The sequence below is a fragment of the Cherax quadricarinatus genome, chromosome 10 (genome assembly GCF_038502225.1).
Source record: "Cherax quadricarinatus isolate ZL_2023a chromosome 10, ASM3850222v1, whole genome shotgun sequence".
Classification (NCBI taxonomy): Eukaryota; Metazoa; Arthropoda; class Malacostraca; order Decapoda; family Parastacidae; genus Cherax; species Cherax quadricarinatus.
Genome location: NC_091301.1, coordinates 21243812 through 21261191, shown reverse-complemented (window position 1 = coordinate 21261191; position 17380 = coordinate 21243812).

The window sequence follows — 17380 nt, the reverse complement described above, 5'->3', positions numbered from 1 at the left end:
CTCAGAGACCCTTGGCTCATGGGGAAAGAGTGCATGTAAGTTCCTTAAGGAGTTAGGCAAAAGACTCATCAAGGTAACTAGGGATCCCAGGGCAGCTAGTTGTCTGTTCCAGCGTCTCAGTGCGGCTGTTCAAAGGGGTAATGCCTGCTGTATTTTGGGCACTCACCCCAGCTCTGAGGAGCTGGATGAGATTTTCACCTTATAATCGGTGACAAACACGTAACAATATGTACTAGATATGTATTGTATATGCCATCTCTATATCAATAATTTATATCTCAAATCTTCTGTACCATATTAAGTAATAAAATATTCATATATATATATATATATATATATATATATATATATATATATATATATATATAATATATATATATATATATATATATATATATATATATATATATATATATATATATATATGTGTGTGTGTGTGTGTGTGTGTGTGTGTGTGTGTGGTGCCGAATATGTAAAACTTGTCAATTAGCAAGAACTCATTATAATTAAGTCCTTTCTAAAATTTTCTCTTATACGTTTAAAGATATATTTTTTTCATGAATGTTAATGTAAAAAATTTTAATTTTGCTCCGAAAGAACTCACCTAGTTGAGGTTGCGGGGGTCGAGTCCGAGCTCCTGGCCCCGCCTCTTCACTGATCGCTACTAGGTCACTCTCCCTGAGCCGTGAGCTTTATCATACCTCTGCTTAAAGCTATGTATGGATCCTGCCTCCACTACATCGCTTCCCAAAATATTCCACTTACTGACTACTCTGTGGCTGAAGAAATACTTCCTAACATCCCTGTGATTCATCTGTGTCTTCAGCTTCCAACTGTGTCCCCTTGTTACTGTGTCCAATCTCTGGAACATCCTGTCTTTGTCCACCTTGTCAATTCCTCTCAGTATTTTGTATGTCGTTATCATGTCCCCCCTATCTCTCCTGTCCTCCAGTGTCGTCAGGTTGATTTCCCTTAACCTCTCCTCGTAGGACATACCTCTTAGCTCTGGGACTAGTCTTGTTGCAAACCTTTGCACTTTCTCTAGTTTCTTTACGTGCTTGGCTAGGTGTGGGTTCCAAACTGGTGCCGCATACTCCAATATGGGCCTAACGTATACGGTGTACAGGGTCCTGAACGATTCCTTATTAAGATGTCGGAATGCTGTTCTGAGGTTTGCTAGGCGCCCATATGCTGCAGCAGTTATTTGGTTGATGTGCGCTTCAGGAGATGTGCCTGGTGTTATACTCACCCCAAGATCATTTTCCTTGAGTGAGGTTTGTAGTCTCTGACCCCCTAGACTGTACTCCGTCTGCGGCCTTCTTTGCCCTTCCCCAATCTTCATGACTTTGCACTTGGTGGGATTGAACTCCAGGAGCCAATTGCTGGACCAGGTCTGCAGCCTGTCCAGATCCCTTTGTAGTTCTGCCTGGTCTTCGATCGAGTGTATTCTTCTCATCAACTTCACGTCATCTGCAAACAGGGACACCTCAGAGTCTATTCCTTCCGTCATGTCGTTCACAAATACCAGAAACAGCACTGGTCCTAGGACTGACCCCTGCGGGACCCCGCTGGTCACAGGTGCCCACTCTGACACCTCGCCACGTACCATGACTCGCTGCTGTCTTCCTGACAAGTATTCCCTGATCCATTGTAGTGCCTTCCCTGTTATCCCTGCTTGGTCCTCCAGTTTTTGCACCAATCTCTTGTGTGGAACTGTGTCAAACGCCTTCTTGCAGTCCAAGAAAATGCAATCCACCCACCCCTCTCTCTCTTGTCTTACTGCTGTCACCATGTCATAGAACTCCAGTAGGTTTGTGACACAGGATTTCCCGTCCCTGAAACCATGCTGGCTGCTGTTGATGAGATCATTCCTTTCTAGGTGTTCCACCACTCTTCTCCTGATAATCTTCTCCATGATTTTGCATACTATACATGTCAGTGACACTGGTCTGTAGTTTAATGCTTCATGTCTGTCTCCTTTTTTAAAGATTGGGACTACATTTGCTGTCTTCTATGCCTCAGGCAATCTCCCTGTTTCGATAGATGTATTGAATATTGTTGTTAGGGGTACACATAGCGCCTCTGCTCCCTCTCTCAATACCCATGGGGAGATGTTATCTGGCCCCATTGCCTTTGAGGTATCTAGCTCACTCAGAAGCCTCTTCACTTCTTCCTCGGTTGTGTGCACTGTGTCCAGCACTTGGTGATGTGCCCCACCTCTCCGTCTTTCTGGAGTCCCTTCTGTCTCCTCTGTGAACACTTCTTTGAATCTCTTGTTGAGTTCTTCACATTCTTCACGGTCATTTCCTGTTGTCTCTCCTCCTTCCTTCCTTAGCCTGATTACCTGGTCCTTGATTGTTGTTTTCCTCCTGATGTGGCTGTACAACAGTTTCGGGTCAGATTTGGCTTTCGCTGCTATGTCATTTTCATATTGTCTTTGGGCCTCCCTTCTTATCTGTGCATATTCGTTTCTGGCTCTACGACTGTTCTCCTTATTCTCCTGGGTCCTTTGCCTTCTATATTTCTTCCATTCCCTAGCACACTTGGTTTTTGCGTCCCTGCACCTTTGGGTAAACCATGGGCTCATCCTGGCTTTTTCATTACTCCTGTTACCCTTGGGTACAAACCTCTCCTCAGCCTCCTTGCATTTTGTTGCTACATATTCCATCATCTCATTAACTGGCTTCCCTGCCAGTTCTCTGTCCCACTGAACCCCGTTCAGGTAGTTCCTCATTCCTGTGTAGTCCCCTTTCTTGTAGTTTGGCTTCATTCGTCCTGGCCTTCCTGCTTCTCCCTCCACTTGTAGCTCTACTGTGTATTCGAAGCTTAAAACCACATGGTCACTGGCCCCAAGGGGTCTTTCATATGTGATGTCCTCGATATCTGCACTACTGAAGGTGAATACTAAGTCCAGCCTTGCTGGTTCATCTTGTAGTGTCCCTTACGTGTTGGTGCATGAAATTTTCCAGTGTGTGTGTGTGTGTGTGTGTGTGTGTGTGTGTGTGTGTGTGTGTGTGTGTGTGTGTGTGTGTGTGTGTGTGTGTGTGTGTGTGTGTGTGTGTGTGTGTGTGTGTGTGTGTGTGTGTGTGTGTGTGCGTGTGTGTATGTGTGTGAACGTTGAGTTAGTATGTGGCTGTATTTTTTTTTTTAGCAGATCAGTTTCACAGGCTCAGAGTTGTTTTCCTACCTCAGTTCATTTCTAAGTCCAGGTATATCACCCCGCTCCCCCTTCTCCCATTCTCCAAGATGCGACCCACATCAGTCGACTAACACCCAGGCACCTACTTACTGCCAGGTGAAAAGGGACAGCATGTGTAAGGAAACAGGCCCAAAGTTTCTGCCGGTGCCGAGTTAGAACCCCGGACCCTCACTATGTATCGTGATAACCATACGCTTTCAATTTCAAAAGAATGCCTCTTCTAATTACCTTCAAAACATTGAAGCTGATGCATGAGATAAGAAGGCTCATACCTTTTCAAGTTTAAGCTTTGTTGATGGTTATTTAAAAAACTTAGATTCGCTGGATAACTGGAAAATGTCTCCTTGAAATTTTATACGTTCGTATGTCTTGCTTAGGAGATTAGTTATTATAGTGGGCTATTCAGTCAATAATTTGCTAATGTTATTAATAAAAAAAAAATGACCATCACACTTGTGCTCTTTCGTTGAGACTACTGTTCAGTGTTGACTACCCCATTCAGGGCAGGAAAAATATCAGAGTTAGAATAGATGTAGATATCTTTTACGGCTCGCGTATAGCCAAAAAAGCATTTAAATTACTGGGAATGCCCGAAAGTCGTAAAAATTAACTCACTGGAACTGTAAAGAGAGAGAGAGAGAGAGAGAGAGAGAGAGAGAGAGAGAGAGAGATGCAGACAGAGACAGAGACAGACAGAGACAGACAGACAGACAGACAGACAGACAGACAGAAAATGATAACATATATCTGAGGTTTAGTCCCAATTCTACACACTACCATAAAAAAAAGAAACCCGCGAAATCCATCAAAAGTATATCAGTCCTTAAAAAATAGGGCTGTAAAGCGGAAAAATGAACCAGACCTTTCAAGCACTTCAAACCTACACCGTGTCAATTTTTTTTTTTAAATTTTTATACCAATTTAGGAGATAACATTTTTTTTTATTTTAAATCTGCAACAAATATTATATACTAAGCTCAATTTAAAAAAAACATATTTTTTTACACTGATGTACTAGCTTTTCATAGAAGCATAACTTGGGCCAGTTTCATTAAAATCGGTCTATTGGTTTCAGAGATATGAATTAAGGTAAATTAAAAAGAAAATAGGGACTGTGAATATCGAAGCAATATTTATCTTATATAAGAGCTTAAATGAGCAAATGTCGCTGACGACACGAAAAATAAAAAGATGCCACCGAACTTCAGGAGGATTTAGAAAAGCTCATGTCGTAGTCAGACAAGTGGTAGATGAGGTTCAGTGTAGATGAATGCAAAAATTCCAACCAAGTATAGGATAGTGGTTGGCCTATACTCTTACGAGTGAGAGAATCACACATATATTCGAACTTGTGCACGCTTGTACACATTCGCATATGCACTCATATATGCGCTATCATATACACACTTATACATAGACACACATATTCGTGTGTATATGCTGACATATGCATATGTATGCTTATGAATTCATTTGCACAAGTATGCAGATATCCATACCTGCATTTATACACACATACAACAATACATTCACGCTCACATACCTATGTACCCATATATATACATGCACACACATATATTTAATAAAGTGTATATACTAACAAGCATATGTGCACCAGCATACATATTTTTAGATTTTACTGCAATTTAATTTAAATGACCACCCTGCACTGTTCCTTCAGCATGCATTGAGATACAGGGGGTTGGGCTTATGAGATAAGAGTATACTTTTCTCTGTTCGCGCAGCGACCGAAATACATCTAACTTTCACTCTCCAGATTATTTGCATAAAATTCTTACTGCACATCGTTTTCAGACATATCACTGCCTCCGGCCTCCTCCTCGCTGCTACGTCTAAAACCCATGCCTCATACCCATGCCACCATACTCTAGTACATTACCCGTGTTGTCTCTGTAGATCTGTTTCTTTCTTAATAGTGACTCAATGTACCTTCTTTCATCATCATCATCATCATCATCATCATCATTATTATTATTATTATTATTATTATTATTATTATTATTATTATTATTATTATTATTATTATTATTATTATTATTATTATTATTTTATTAAAAAGAGGGGCTAAACTCGCATTGATCCTACCCTGGGTGGCGTTCAGAAATAACTTGTAAAACATTCACTCCCGACAGACGGTCGATATGTGACGAATGGTTCCCAGTAATGTTGTGTATTATGGCTTCCTGTGACGGCGAGTGTGTAAACAATGTACCTGGTTTTTTCCATGTGATGAAATTCTAGAGGAATTCGAGTAGGTGGAGGAGACGGTCGCATGTGTGATGACTCTTTGTGTTTATTAACGATTGTGTTTAGTAAATTGTGTTTACTGATTCCTGTGTTTGGTGACTTATAGTTACAGATTCCTGCGTCTGGTGACTTGTGTTTACAGATTCCTGTGTTTAGGGACTGGTGTTTACAAATTCTTATGTTTAGGGACTTGTAATTATAGATTCCAGTGTTTAGGAACTTGTGTTTACAGATACTTCTCTTAAGGGACTTTTGTTTACAGATACTTCTATTTAGAGACTTGTGTCTACAGATTCTTGTGTTTAGGGACTTGTGTTTACAGAATCCTGTGTTTGATGATTTGTGTTCACAGATTCCTGTGTTTAGTGACTTGTGTTTAGCGTCTCTTGTGTATAATGACTCATGCAATTACCGATTCATCCTCAGTGACTCATATTTTTAGTGACTCAAGTATTTACTGTGTGTCTACTGACTCGCATGTTGAGTGCCTCATATGTTTCATTATTCACGTTCAGCAACTCCCTCATACATTTATATACATTTATTGACCAACCTGCTAAGTATTTAATGTGTTCATCTGTTATATGTTCGGTGCAGGTGTTCAAGAGCAGTACCGGAGTTGCGGCAACAGTTCATCAGCGATAAAAAAAATATGCAGGCTAGACATGCAGTGCATTAAGAATCATTATCACCTCACTAAGCAGGCTTCAGTCTGCCTCCCTGCGGAAATAAAGATGCCGCTAGCGGAGAATCTTTTCGGTACAATTGTTTCATCGGAAGCGATGCAGCAATGCCTCGGGCGAAACGTCGTATTGAAAGAATTCTCTGCTACCAGTGTTTTTATACCCACTTGTCGGTTTTTTGCCTCTGTCTATCTTCGTGTACGACCACAATGACGCCAGTATTCATGCTGGGCTTGAAGGTGTTCATCAGTGAAGGCAACATACTCAGGATTATGCGTGTTATACTTCTGCGTGTACTCTGCGTATTCTACTCGTTTCCACATACTCTTTGGGCGTAGATTTTCTAAATACAAGCATGCAATCATACAACCGCTGCAATATTCTGTGAATTATATACTTCATTCTTAGACTTTCAAACGCATACACACGCAAGCACAAGCACACACACACAGACACACAGACACAAACACAGACACATAACACAGACACACACGCACACGCACGCGCACACACACACACACACACACACACACACACACACACACACACACACACACACACACACACACACATAGCGATGTAGTGGAGGCAGGATCCATACATAGCTTTAAGCAGAGGTATGATAAAGCTCACGGCTCAGGGAGAGTGACCTAGTAGCGATCAGTGAAGAGGCGGGGCCAGGAGCTCGGACTCGACCCCCGCAACCTCAACTAGGTGAGTACAACTAGGTGAGTACACATACACACACACACACACACACACAAGTTTGGAACACACACCTGGGCAAGCACGTCAGGAAATTAGAGAAAGTGCAAAGGTTAGCAACGACATTAGTCCCGGAGCTAAGGGGCATGTCCTATGAGGAGAGGTTAAAGGAAACTGACCTTACGACACTGGAGGACAGGAGAGACGGGGAGGACATGATAACATCATATATAATACTGAGAATGTTCCAGAGATGGGACACAGCAACAACGGGTCACAGTTGGAAATTGAAGACTCAGATGAATCACAGAGATGTTAGGAAGTATTTCTTCAGTCACAGAGTTGTCAGGAAGTGGAATAGCCTGGGAAGTGATGTAGTGGCGGCAGGATCCATACATAGCTTTAAGAAGAGGTATGATGAAGTTCATGGAGCAGGGAATGAGTGATCCAGTAGCGACCAGTGAAGAGGCGGGACCAGGAGCTATGAATCGACCCCTGCAACCATAATTAGGTGGGTACAAGCTGGAAGATCAAGCAGGTATAACAGGGTAGGCACTGCAATGGATCACAGAATACCTGACGGGAAGGCATCAGCGAGTCTTGGTACGTGATGAGGTGTCAGAGTGGGCGCCTGTGATGAGCGGGGTTCCACAAGGGTCAGTTCTAGGACCGGTGCTGTTTCTGGTATTTGTGAATGGCATGAGGGTAGGAATAGACTCAGAAGTGTCCCTGTTTGCAGACGATGTGAAATTAATGAGGAGAATTCGGTCAGAGGAGGACAAGGACTACAGAGGGATCTGGAGAGGCTGCAGATCTGGTCCAGCAACTGGCTCCTGGAGTTCAACCCCACTAAGTGCAAAGTCATGAAGATCGGGAAAGGAAAAAGAAGACCGCAGACAGTCTAGGGGGCCAAAGACTATAAACCTCACTCATGGAAAAGGATCTCGGAGTGTGTATAATACCGATCACATCTCCTGAGGGGCACATAAACCAAGTAACTGCTGCAGCACATGGGCGACTGGCGAACCTAAGAATAACATTACGGTAAGGAGTCGTTCCAGACCCTGTACACCCTGTACGTCAGGCCCATATTAGATTATGCAGCTCCAGTTTGGAACCCACACCCAAGCACGTCAGGAAACTAGAGAAAATGCAAAAGTTTGCAACGAGACTAGTTCCGGAGCTAAGGGGTATGTCCTACGAGATGTTGAGGGAACTCGACCTGACGACACTGGAGGACAGGAGGGACAGCAACAAGGACACAGCAACAAGGGGCCAAAATTGGAAGTTGAAGACTCAGATGAGCCACAGGGATGTTAGGAAGTATTTCTTCATTCATAGAGTTGTCAGGAAGTGGAATAGCCTAGAAATTGAGGTAGTGGAGGCAGGTACCATATATAGCTTGAAGAAGATGTTCGATAAAGCTCATGGAGGAGGGAGAGAGTGGATCTAGTAGCGACCAGTGACGAGGCGGGGCCAGGAGCTATGACTCGTCCCCTGTAACCACAATTAGGTGAGCACAATTAGGTGTGTACACACACACTCACACACAAGCATACACTACACTTCATACAATTAAAAATACACTACACATACGCTCATGTTTATGCGTAAACACCTTCTTATATACAATACGCAAAGACCTACACTCGCGTGAGTATACTCGCTGCTGTATACTATGGAGTATATGCTGACAGATAACCATAATACTGAATATTTGCATTTAATTCTTGCATTTTAATACTAAAGCAGAGTGGAATAAGAGGCGAAAAAATGTTGTGAATAATGCTCGTAAAAAGTGTTAAATACACTGCGCCTAACTCTCTCCTGTTCTCGCTACTCTTCCATCCATCCCTCCCTCCCTCCCTCCCTCCTTCATCTCCCTCCCTGCTTCCTTCATCTCCCTCCCTGCCTCCTTCATCTCCCTCCCTGCCTCCTTCCCTCCATCTCTCCCTCGCCTTCCCCCTATCCCCTCAAAACATCCACTTTGCCCTTCATTCCTCATATCCGGCGCTCAGAGGAGCAATCTCCACAAGCTGATTTAAATGCATAATTAACTCAGGCCAACTCAAGCACGATGGGGATTAGTTGGCACCGACACCCTGAACAACGTCTCAGGAACCTCCCTTCACTCTCTCTCTCTCTCTCTCTCTCTCTCTCTCTCTCTCTCTCTCTCTCTCTCTCTCTCTCTCTCTCTCTCTCTCTCTCTCTCTCTCTCTCTCTCTCTCTACATACAAACACAAACACATACACATACACACCTATATCACGTGGTGTTACTGAGACCATCATACACAGTCCATGGTATATAGACTAGATTATTATACAATCTCTTTAATAATACTAATAATAATAATAATAATAATATTATTATTATTATTATTATTATTATTATTACCACTACTACTACTACTACTACTACTACCACTACTACTACTACTACTACTACTACTACTACTACTACTACTACTACTACTACTACTACTACTACTACTACTACTACTACTATTACTACTACTACTACTACTACTACTACTACTACTACTACTACTAATAATAATAATAATAATAATAATAATAGTAATAATAATAATAGAGCAAGTCAGTGTGGCCTTTTTGAAGAGCCTGGAATAATCTATGAATTGTCGATATTTACAGACTGATATTTAGGTAAACTCTAAGGGTTCTGTCTGTCAAATTTCAATTTAACATAGGAAAATTGTCTGCAGCTGTATTGATTTATGTTTTAACCCCATCGGGCTGGTAACCATGAGAGCCAAGAAAGTCGCCAAGTCTGTAAATTCCAGGGGGAACCTATGATCCTCTTCTCTAGGCTGCTATCTACAACAGTCTCGCCTAACACTCGGACACCTACATACTGTTAGGTTAAGAGAAGACATCAGGTGCAAGGAAAACTTACTGAACATTTCCACTCGTTCATTGATCGAACCCATGTCCCTTCAGATGTGAGCTGATGACCCTGGAAGAAATCATTTCCATCCTGCACTCTTAATCAAAACCATCCATTGTAGCTCCGTGTATTACTGAGCGTCTGTAACTAGTTTTTTTTTTTTCTCTTTTTTTTTTTTTTTTTTTTTTTACACAGGGTTTGACAAGGTTAAGGATCCCTAGCTTTATTGACAAGCTATTTATAGGTTAAGGATTCCTAACTTTATTGGCAAGCTAAGAGCTGTTACCTACATCAGCTCATTTGAAAGCATTTTTATTGTTATGAGACATACAAGTAGGAAACAGGATGAAGTTGGAGCCATCTGTGGGCCAGCATTTTCATTTGATCAATTGACTTTATCTCGTTGACATCATTATGCTGTACGAATGTGTTCCATACTCGATTCATCCTGGGTATATATGATCTCAGATGGAGTGATGTTCTGGAGAAGGGTAGAGTCAGAGTGAAGTTGCTGCTTTCTGCCCATCTTGTGGCATAAAAGCTTGTTTCACGCTGTCCTCGAAGTGGATCCAAGTGTGGTACTTCGACAATATTGGCCTTGTACATAACAGTAACGCCACCCACATCCCTCCTATGTTGAAGGCTCTGCTGAAATGACATCTATCCATGATGGGTCCAGGCGAGAGATGAGACGTCTTGCTCTGTTCTCTACTCTCTCAAGCAGTCGCAGATGAGAGGGGAGCAGGCAAACCAAGAAAGTGGAGCATACTCAAGGTGTGAGCGTACTTGTGCCTCGTACAGAATCTTGCAACCCCTACTGTCAAGCAGATGCGAGATACGGCGAAGTACTGTAAGCTTCCTGGCTGTCTTGTTTGCAAGATTTACAACATGGTTCTTCATGGTTAGTTTGGAGTCAAATTTCACCCCAAGGATATCAACTTCTTCTCCAGGTGCCAACACCCTCCAATTCATCCTTACTACTGCACCAGCATTACCATCATGGTGCCTAGAGACGATCATCATTTGCGTTTTCTCAGGTGCAAATATTACTTGCCATCTATTTCTCCAAGCTGATATAGCTCTTAGCTGGTGATTGATGTAGCTTAGAGCAGCTGGCATTTCTTCTCTTGGATAAGTGAATGTAAGTGTACAGTCGTCTGCATATGCATGTGATTCTGGGATGAGATGAAGAAGGTCGTTGAAACAGACATTCCATAACAATGGTCCCAGCATGCTTCCTTGTGGAACACTTTCCCCAATAGGATGTCTTGCTGATTCTGTTCCATTGAGAACTACACTTAGAGATCTACCATGAAGGTAATCACTGAGGAGACATAGCATAGAGCCTGCAATTCCCAGTGCTTGAAGTTTTGCTAAGAGGCCCAGGTGCCACACCCGGTCGAGAGCGCCAGCAATGTCCAGTGCTACCACACAGCTGACTTTGGATTCATCCAGTGACTGGTGCCACTTAGTGGAGAGGTTTAATAACAGATCAGCAGCAGATTAACCTTTCCTGAAGCCATATTGATGATCACAAAGTAGTGAGTGGTAGTCAAAAAACTCTGTCATTTGTCTTGAGATTATTGTCTCAAGGAGCTTACCAGTGATTGACAGGAGTGACACTGGTCTATAGTTGCTGATTTCTGCTCTGCTCTTCTTTTTGTGAACAGGGACTACATTTGCCTCTTTCCATAGAGAGGGCTATTTACACTGTACTAGGCAGTGCTGAAAGATGCGAGTTAGAGGTGCTACTAGCTGCTCTGCACATCTTCTCAGCAATCTTGGGCTCAACTTGTCTGGGCCCACAGCCTTTTCTTGGTCAAGCGATTTAAGAAGGAAATGCACCTCCCCCTGCCTTATTGTCACCACTGGCAGTTTTGACACAGTTCTTCCAGCTAGCTAAGGAGGGTCCCTTGCTGGATCAGGAACTTGCATTTTGGTAGCTAAGTGTTCAGCAAAGAGGACCTCTCTTGATTACTAGTAGAGGTGGTCCCATCCTGTCGATTTAGAGAAGGAATGAGTTCATCAGGCAGATAACATTGTCTGTCCTTGACCAGGGACCACCAGGTTTTGGAGCCTACCCTACCTGATGCTAGCTTTCTTTTAGTGTCCACCTCCCATTTAGCAATGGCCTACTTTTGAACGTCACCCATATGCCTACAGGCTTGCCTGTGCAAGTGCCTCTTATAGGTGGTATGATGTCTCTTATACCTTCGCCATGCTTTGTACTTAGCAGTAGCAGCCTCTCTACAAGTTGTCGTAGCTCTTTCACTAATCTCTCTCTCTCTCTCTCTCTCTCTCCTTCTCTCTCTCTCTCTCTCTCTCTCTCTCTCTCTCTCTCTCTCTCTCTCTCTCTCTCTCTCTCTCTCTCTCTCTCTCTCTCTCTCTCTCTCTCTCTCTCTTTACACAGGGTTTGACAAGGTTAGGTTAAGGATCCCTAGCTTTATTGACAAGCTATTTACAGGTTAAGGATTCCAAACTTTATTGACAAGCTAAGAGCTGTTACCTACATCAGGTCATTTGAAAGCATTTTTATTGTTATGAGGCATACAAGTAGGGAGCAGGATGAAGTTGGAGCCATCTGTGGGCCAGCATTTTCATCTGATCAACTGACTTGATCGCGTTGACATCATAATGCTGTACGAATGTGTACCAGACTCGAGTCATCCTGGGAATAAATGATCTCAGATGAAGTGATGTTCTGGAGAAGGGTACAGCCAGAGTGAAGTTGCTGCTTTCTGCCCGTCTTGTGGTATAGAAACTTGCTTCACGCTGTCCTCGAAGTGGATCCAAGTGTGGTACTTTTACAATACTGACCTTGTACAAAACAGTAAGGCCACCCACATCCCTCCTGTGTTGAAGGCTCTGCTGAAATGACAGATCTATCCAGGATTGTCCCAGATGAGAGATGAGACGTCTTGCTCTGTTCTCTACTCTCTCAAGCAGTCGCAGATGAGAAGGGGGGGGGGGGGCAGGCGAACCATGAAAGTGGATCATACTCAAGGTGTGAGCGTACTTGTGCCTCGTACAAAATCTTGCAACCCCTACTGTCAAGCAGATGCGAGATATGGCGAAGTGCTGTAAGCTTCCTGGCTGCCTTGTTTGCAAGATTTACAACGTGGTTTTTCATGGTCAGTTTGAGTCAAATTTCACCCCAAGAATATCAACTTCTTTCCCAGGTGCCAACACCCTCCCATTCATCCTTACTACTGCACCGGCATTACCATCTTGGTGCCTAGAGATCATCATCATTTGTGTTTTCTCAGGTGCAAATGTTACTTGCCATCTATTTCCCCAAGCTGATATAGCCCTTAGCTAGTGATTGATGAAGCTTAGAGCAACTGGCATTTCTTCTCCTGGATAAGTGAATATCAGTGTACAGTCGTTTGCATATGCATGGGATTCTGGGATGAGATGAAGAAGGTCATTGAATTAAACATTCCATAACAATGGTCCCAGAACACTTCCTTGTGGAACACTTGCCCCAATTGGATGTCTTGCTGATTCTGTTCCATTGAGAACTACCCTTAAATATCTACCATGAAGGTAATCACTGAGGAGACATAGCGTAGAGCCTGCAATTCCCAGAGCTTGCAATTTTGCTAAGAGGCCATGGTGCCACACCCGGTCGAAAGCACCAGCAATGTCCAGTGCTACCACACAGCTGACTATGGATTCATCCAGTGACTGGTGCCACTTAGCGGAGAGGTTTTAACAACAGATCAGCAGCAGAGTAACCTTTCCTGAAGTCATATTGACGGTCACAAAGTAGTGAGTGGTAGTCAAAAAACTCTTTCATTTGTCTTAAGATTATTGTCTCAAGGAGCTTACCAGTGATTGACAGGAGTGACACTGGTCTGTAGTTGCTGATTTCTGCTCTGCTCTTCTTTTTGTGAACAGGGACTACATTTACCTCTTTGCACAGAGAAGGCCATTTACACTTTACTAGGCAGTGCTGAAAGATGCGAGTTAGAGGTGCTGCTAACTAGTCTGCTCATCTTCTCATCAATCTTGGTGTCTCTTTCTCTCTCTCTCTCTCTCTGTAAATATATATATATATATATATATGTATATATATATATATATTTATATATATATATATATGTATGTATATATATATATATATATATATGTATGTATATATATATATGTATATATATATATATATATATATATATATATGTATGTATATATATATATGTATATATATATATATATGTATATATATATATATATATATTTATATATATATATATATATATATATATATATATATATATATATATATATATATATATATATATATATATATATATATATATATATATATATATATATATATATATATATATATATATATGCAATAAGATCACGGTAAACAGGTGATTTCAAAATATGCAAAACAACCACTCTGAAAGAAATAGAGAAATTGCAAGCGCTTTCGTGACTACTCACATTATCAAGGAACTATGAAAGTGAAGCATCCAAGGAAGCTATATAAGGGGTCGGCCAGCACCTCACTATCAGATCCCACAACGGTTAAACACGTGACGCGCGGCGAGCCAACTTGGATAGGTCCTTTGCAAAACTCACCCCCAAGCTATTTATTTGTCCAGTGTATTATTAAATTCTTCCCAAATTCTATTAATTATAAATGCATGTAATTTATATAAACCAAAGGAAATATTCATATTATTGTCAAAACTGCTTTTTATGAAACAAGATTCAATTATATTCCTGTCGACCATGGACTTGCTTGATACTTCTTTCTCAACTTTTTGAAAATCAATTGGATGGTTAAAATCTCTTACATGAATAAATAGAGCATTGGAATCTTGTCCAGTTCTAATGCTATATTTATGTTGTTTTAATCTTAGTTCGAGATTTTTACCAGTTTGACCGTAATAAACTTTATCGCAAATTTTACAAGGAATCTTATAGACACATCCATCAGTATTTTGGGGGGAATTCTTAATCAAAAGTTTTTTTACTGTATCAAGATTTTTGAATACAACTTTAATATTAAAAGTCTTAAGAAGAGAAGGCATATCAACCAAGTTTTCATGGTAAGGGAGAACCAACATATTTTTAGTTGAATAAGGCTGGTTGCCCTTTTTTGGATTATAAAAAGTGTTCCTAGCAACTTTAAAAGATTTATCAATTACATTTCTTGGGTATTTTAAATCATTACCTATTTCATAAATTTTGGATATTTCCTCATCTATGAACTCAGGACTGCAAATTCGTAAAGCTCTCAAAAACATTGATGAGAAAACAGACAGTTTGACTCTATCTTGATGCGAGGAATAATAGTGGACATAGGAACAGTTATTTGTAGGTTTTCTGTAAATTTTAAATTTGAATTCATTATTACCCTTAATAATTAAAACATCTAGAAAAGGCAATGAGTTATTTTCTTCAAACTCAACAGTAAAGTTTATAGAATGGGCTAAGCTATTTAATTTTCCAAGAAAATGGTGTATATCTACATTTTTGGGCATAAGACACAAAATATCATCAACATATCTGAACCATTTAGCTCTATTAGGGAGGATTGTGTTAAGCAACCTTGTTTCAAAAAATTCCATGTATAGGTTACTAAGAACAGGTGAAAGAGGATTTCCCATTGCCATACCAAACTTCTGAGTGTAAAACTTATCATTAAATACAAATTTTGCATCAACAATGCAAAGTTTAATAAGTTTAATGATAGTAGGAACTGGCAATGGTAAATCATAGTTAACGAGTTCTTCAGATAAGAAACTTAATAAATCATCAACAGGAACTTTCGTAAACAAGGAAGTAACATCAAAACTAACCATGTTAAAATCATTTAAGTCAGTCAAGGAGCTTAATTTATCAACCAAGTCCATGTTGTTTTTAACATTAAAGTTAGAAATTTTGCCAACAATAGGGCAATTTCAATAAAACAATAAAACTTCTACTGAAAGGCAAAGATGAATTAGTCAAACAATTTACTTCCACTAATCCATCTTTACCTTACATGCATGGACTAATAAAAACACACAAACCAGGGAATCCAGTCAGACCAATTATTAGCTCCATAGGGTCAGTTTCATATAAATTATCCAAATGGCTTGTTGATATTTTGAGCCCTATTGTTGGCAAAATTTCTAACTTTAATGTTAAAAACAACATGGACTTGGTTGATAAATTAAGCTCCTTGACTGACTTAAATGATTTTAACATGGTTAGTTTTGATGTTACTTCCTTGTTTACGAAAGTTCCTGTTGATGATTTATTAAGTTTCTTATCTGAAGAACTCGTTAACTATGATTTACCATTGCCAGTTCCTACTATCATTAAACTTATTAAACTTTGCATTGTTGATGCAAAATTTGTATTTAATGATAAGTTTTACACTCAGAAGTTTGGTATGGCAATGGGAAATCCTCTTTCACCTGTTCTTAGTAACCTATACATGGAATTTTTTGAAACAAGGTTGCTTAACACAATCCTCCCTAATAGAGCTAAATGGTTCAGATATGTTGATGATATTTTGTGTCTTATGCCCAAAAATGTAGATATACACCATTTTCTTGGAAAATTAAATAGCTTAGCCCATTCTATAACCTTTACTGTTGAGTTTGAAGAAAATAACTCATTGCCTTTTCTAGATGTTTTAATTATTAAGGGTAATAATGAATTCAAATTTAAAATTTACAGAAAACCTACAAATAACTGTTCCTATGTCCACTATTATTCCTCGCATCAAGATAGAGTCAAACTGTCTGTTTTCTCATCAATGTTTTTGAGAGCTTTACGAATTTGTAGTCCTGAGTTCATAGATGAGGAAATATCCAAAATTTATGAAATAGGTAATGATTTAAAATACCCAAGAAATGTAATTGATAAATCTTTTAAAGTTGCTACGAACACTTTTTATAATCCAAAAAAGGGCAACCAGCCTTATTCAACTATAAATATGTTGGTTCTCCCTTACCATGAAAACTTGGTTGATATGCCTTCTCTTCTTAAGACTTTTAATATTAAAGTTGTATTTAAAAATCTTGATACAGTAAAAAAACTTTTGATTAAGAATTCCCCCCAAAATGCTGATGGATGTGTCTATAAGATTCCTTGTAAAATTTGCGATAAAGTTTATTACGGTCAAACTGGTAAAAATCTCGAACTAAGATTAAAACAACATAAATATAGCATTAGAACTGGACAAGATTCCAATGCTCTATTTATTCATGTAAGAGATTTTAACCATCCAATTGATTTTCAAAAAGTTGAGAAAGTAGTATCAAGCAAGTCCATGGTCGACAGGAATATAATTGAATCTTGTTTCATAAAAAGCAGTTTTGACAATAATATGAATATTTCCTTTGGTTTATATAAATTAGATGCATTTATAATTAATAGAATTTGGGAAGAATTTAATAATACACTGGATAAATAAATAGCTTGGGGGTGAGTTTTGCAAAGGACCTATCCAAGTTGGCTCGCCGCGCGTCACGTGTTTAACCGTTGTGGGATCTGATAGTGAGGTGCTGGCCGACCCCTTATATAGCTTCCTTGGATGCTTCACTTTCATAGTTCCTTGATAATGTGAGTAGTCACGAAAACGCTTGCAATTTCTCTATTTCT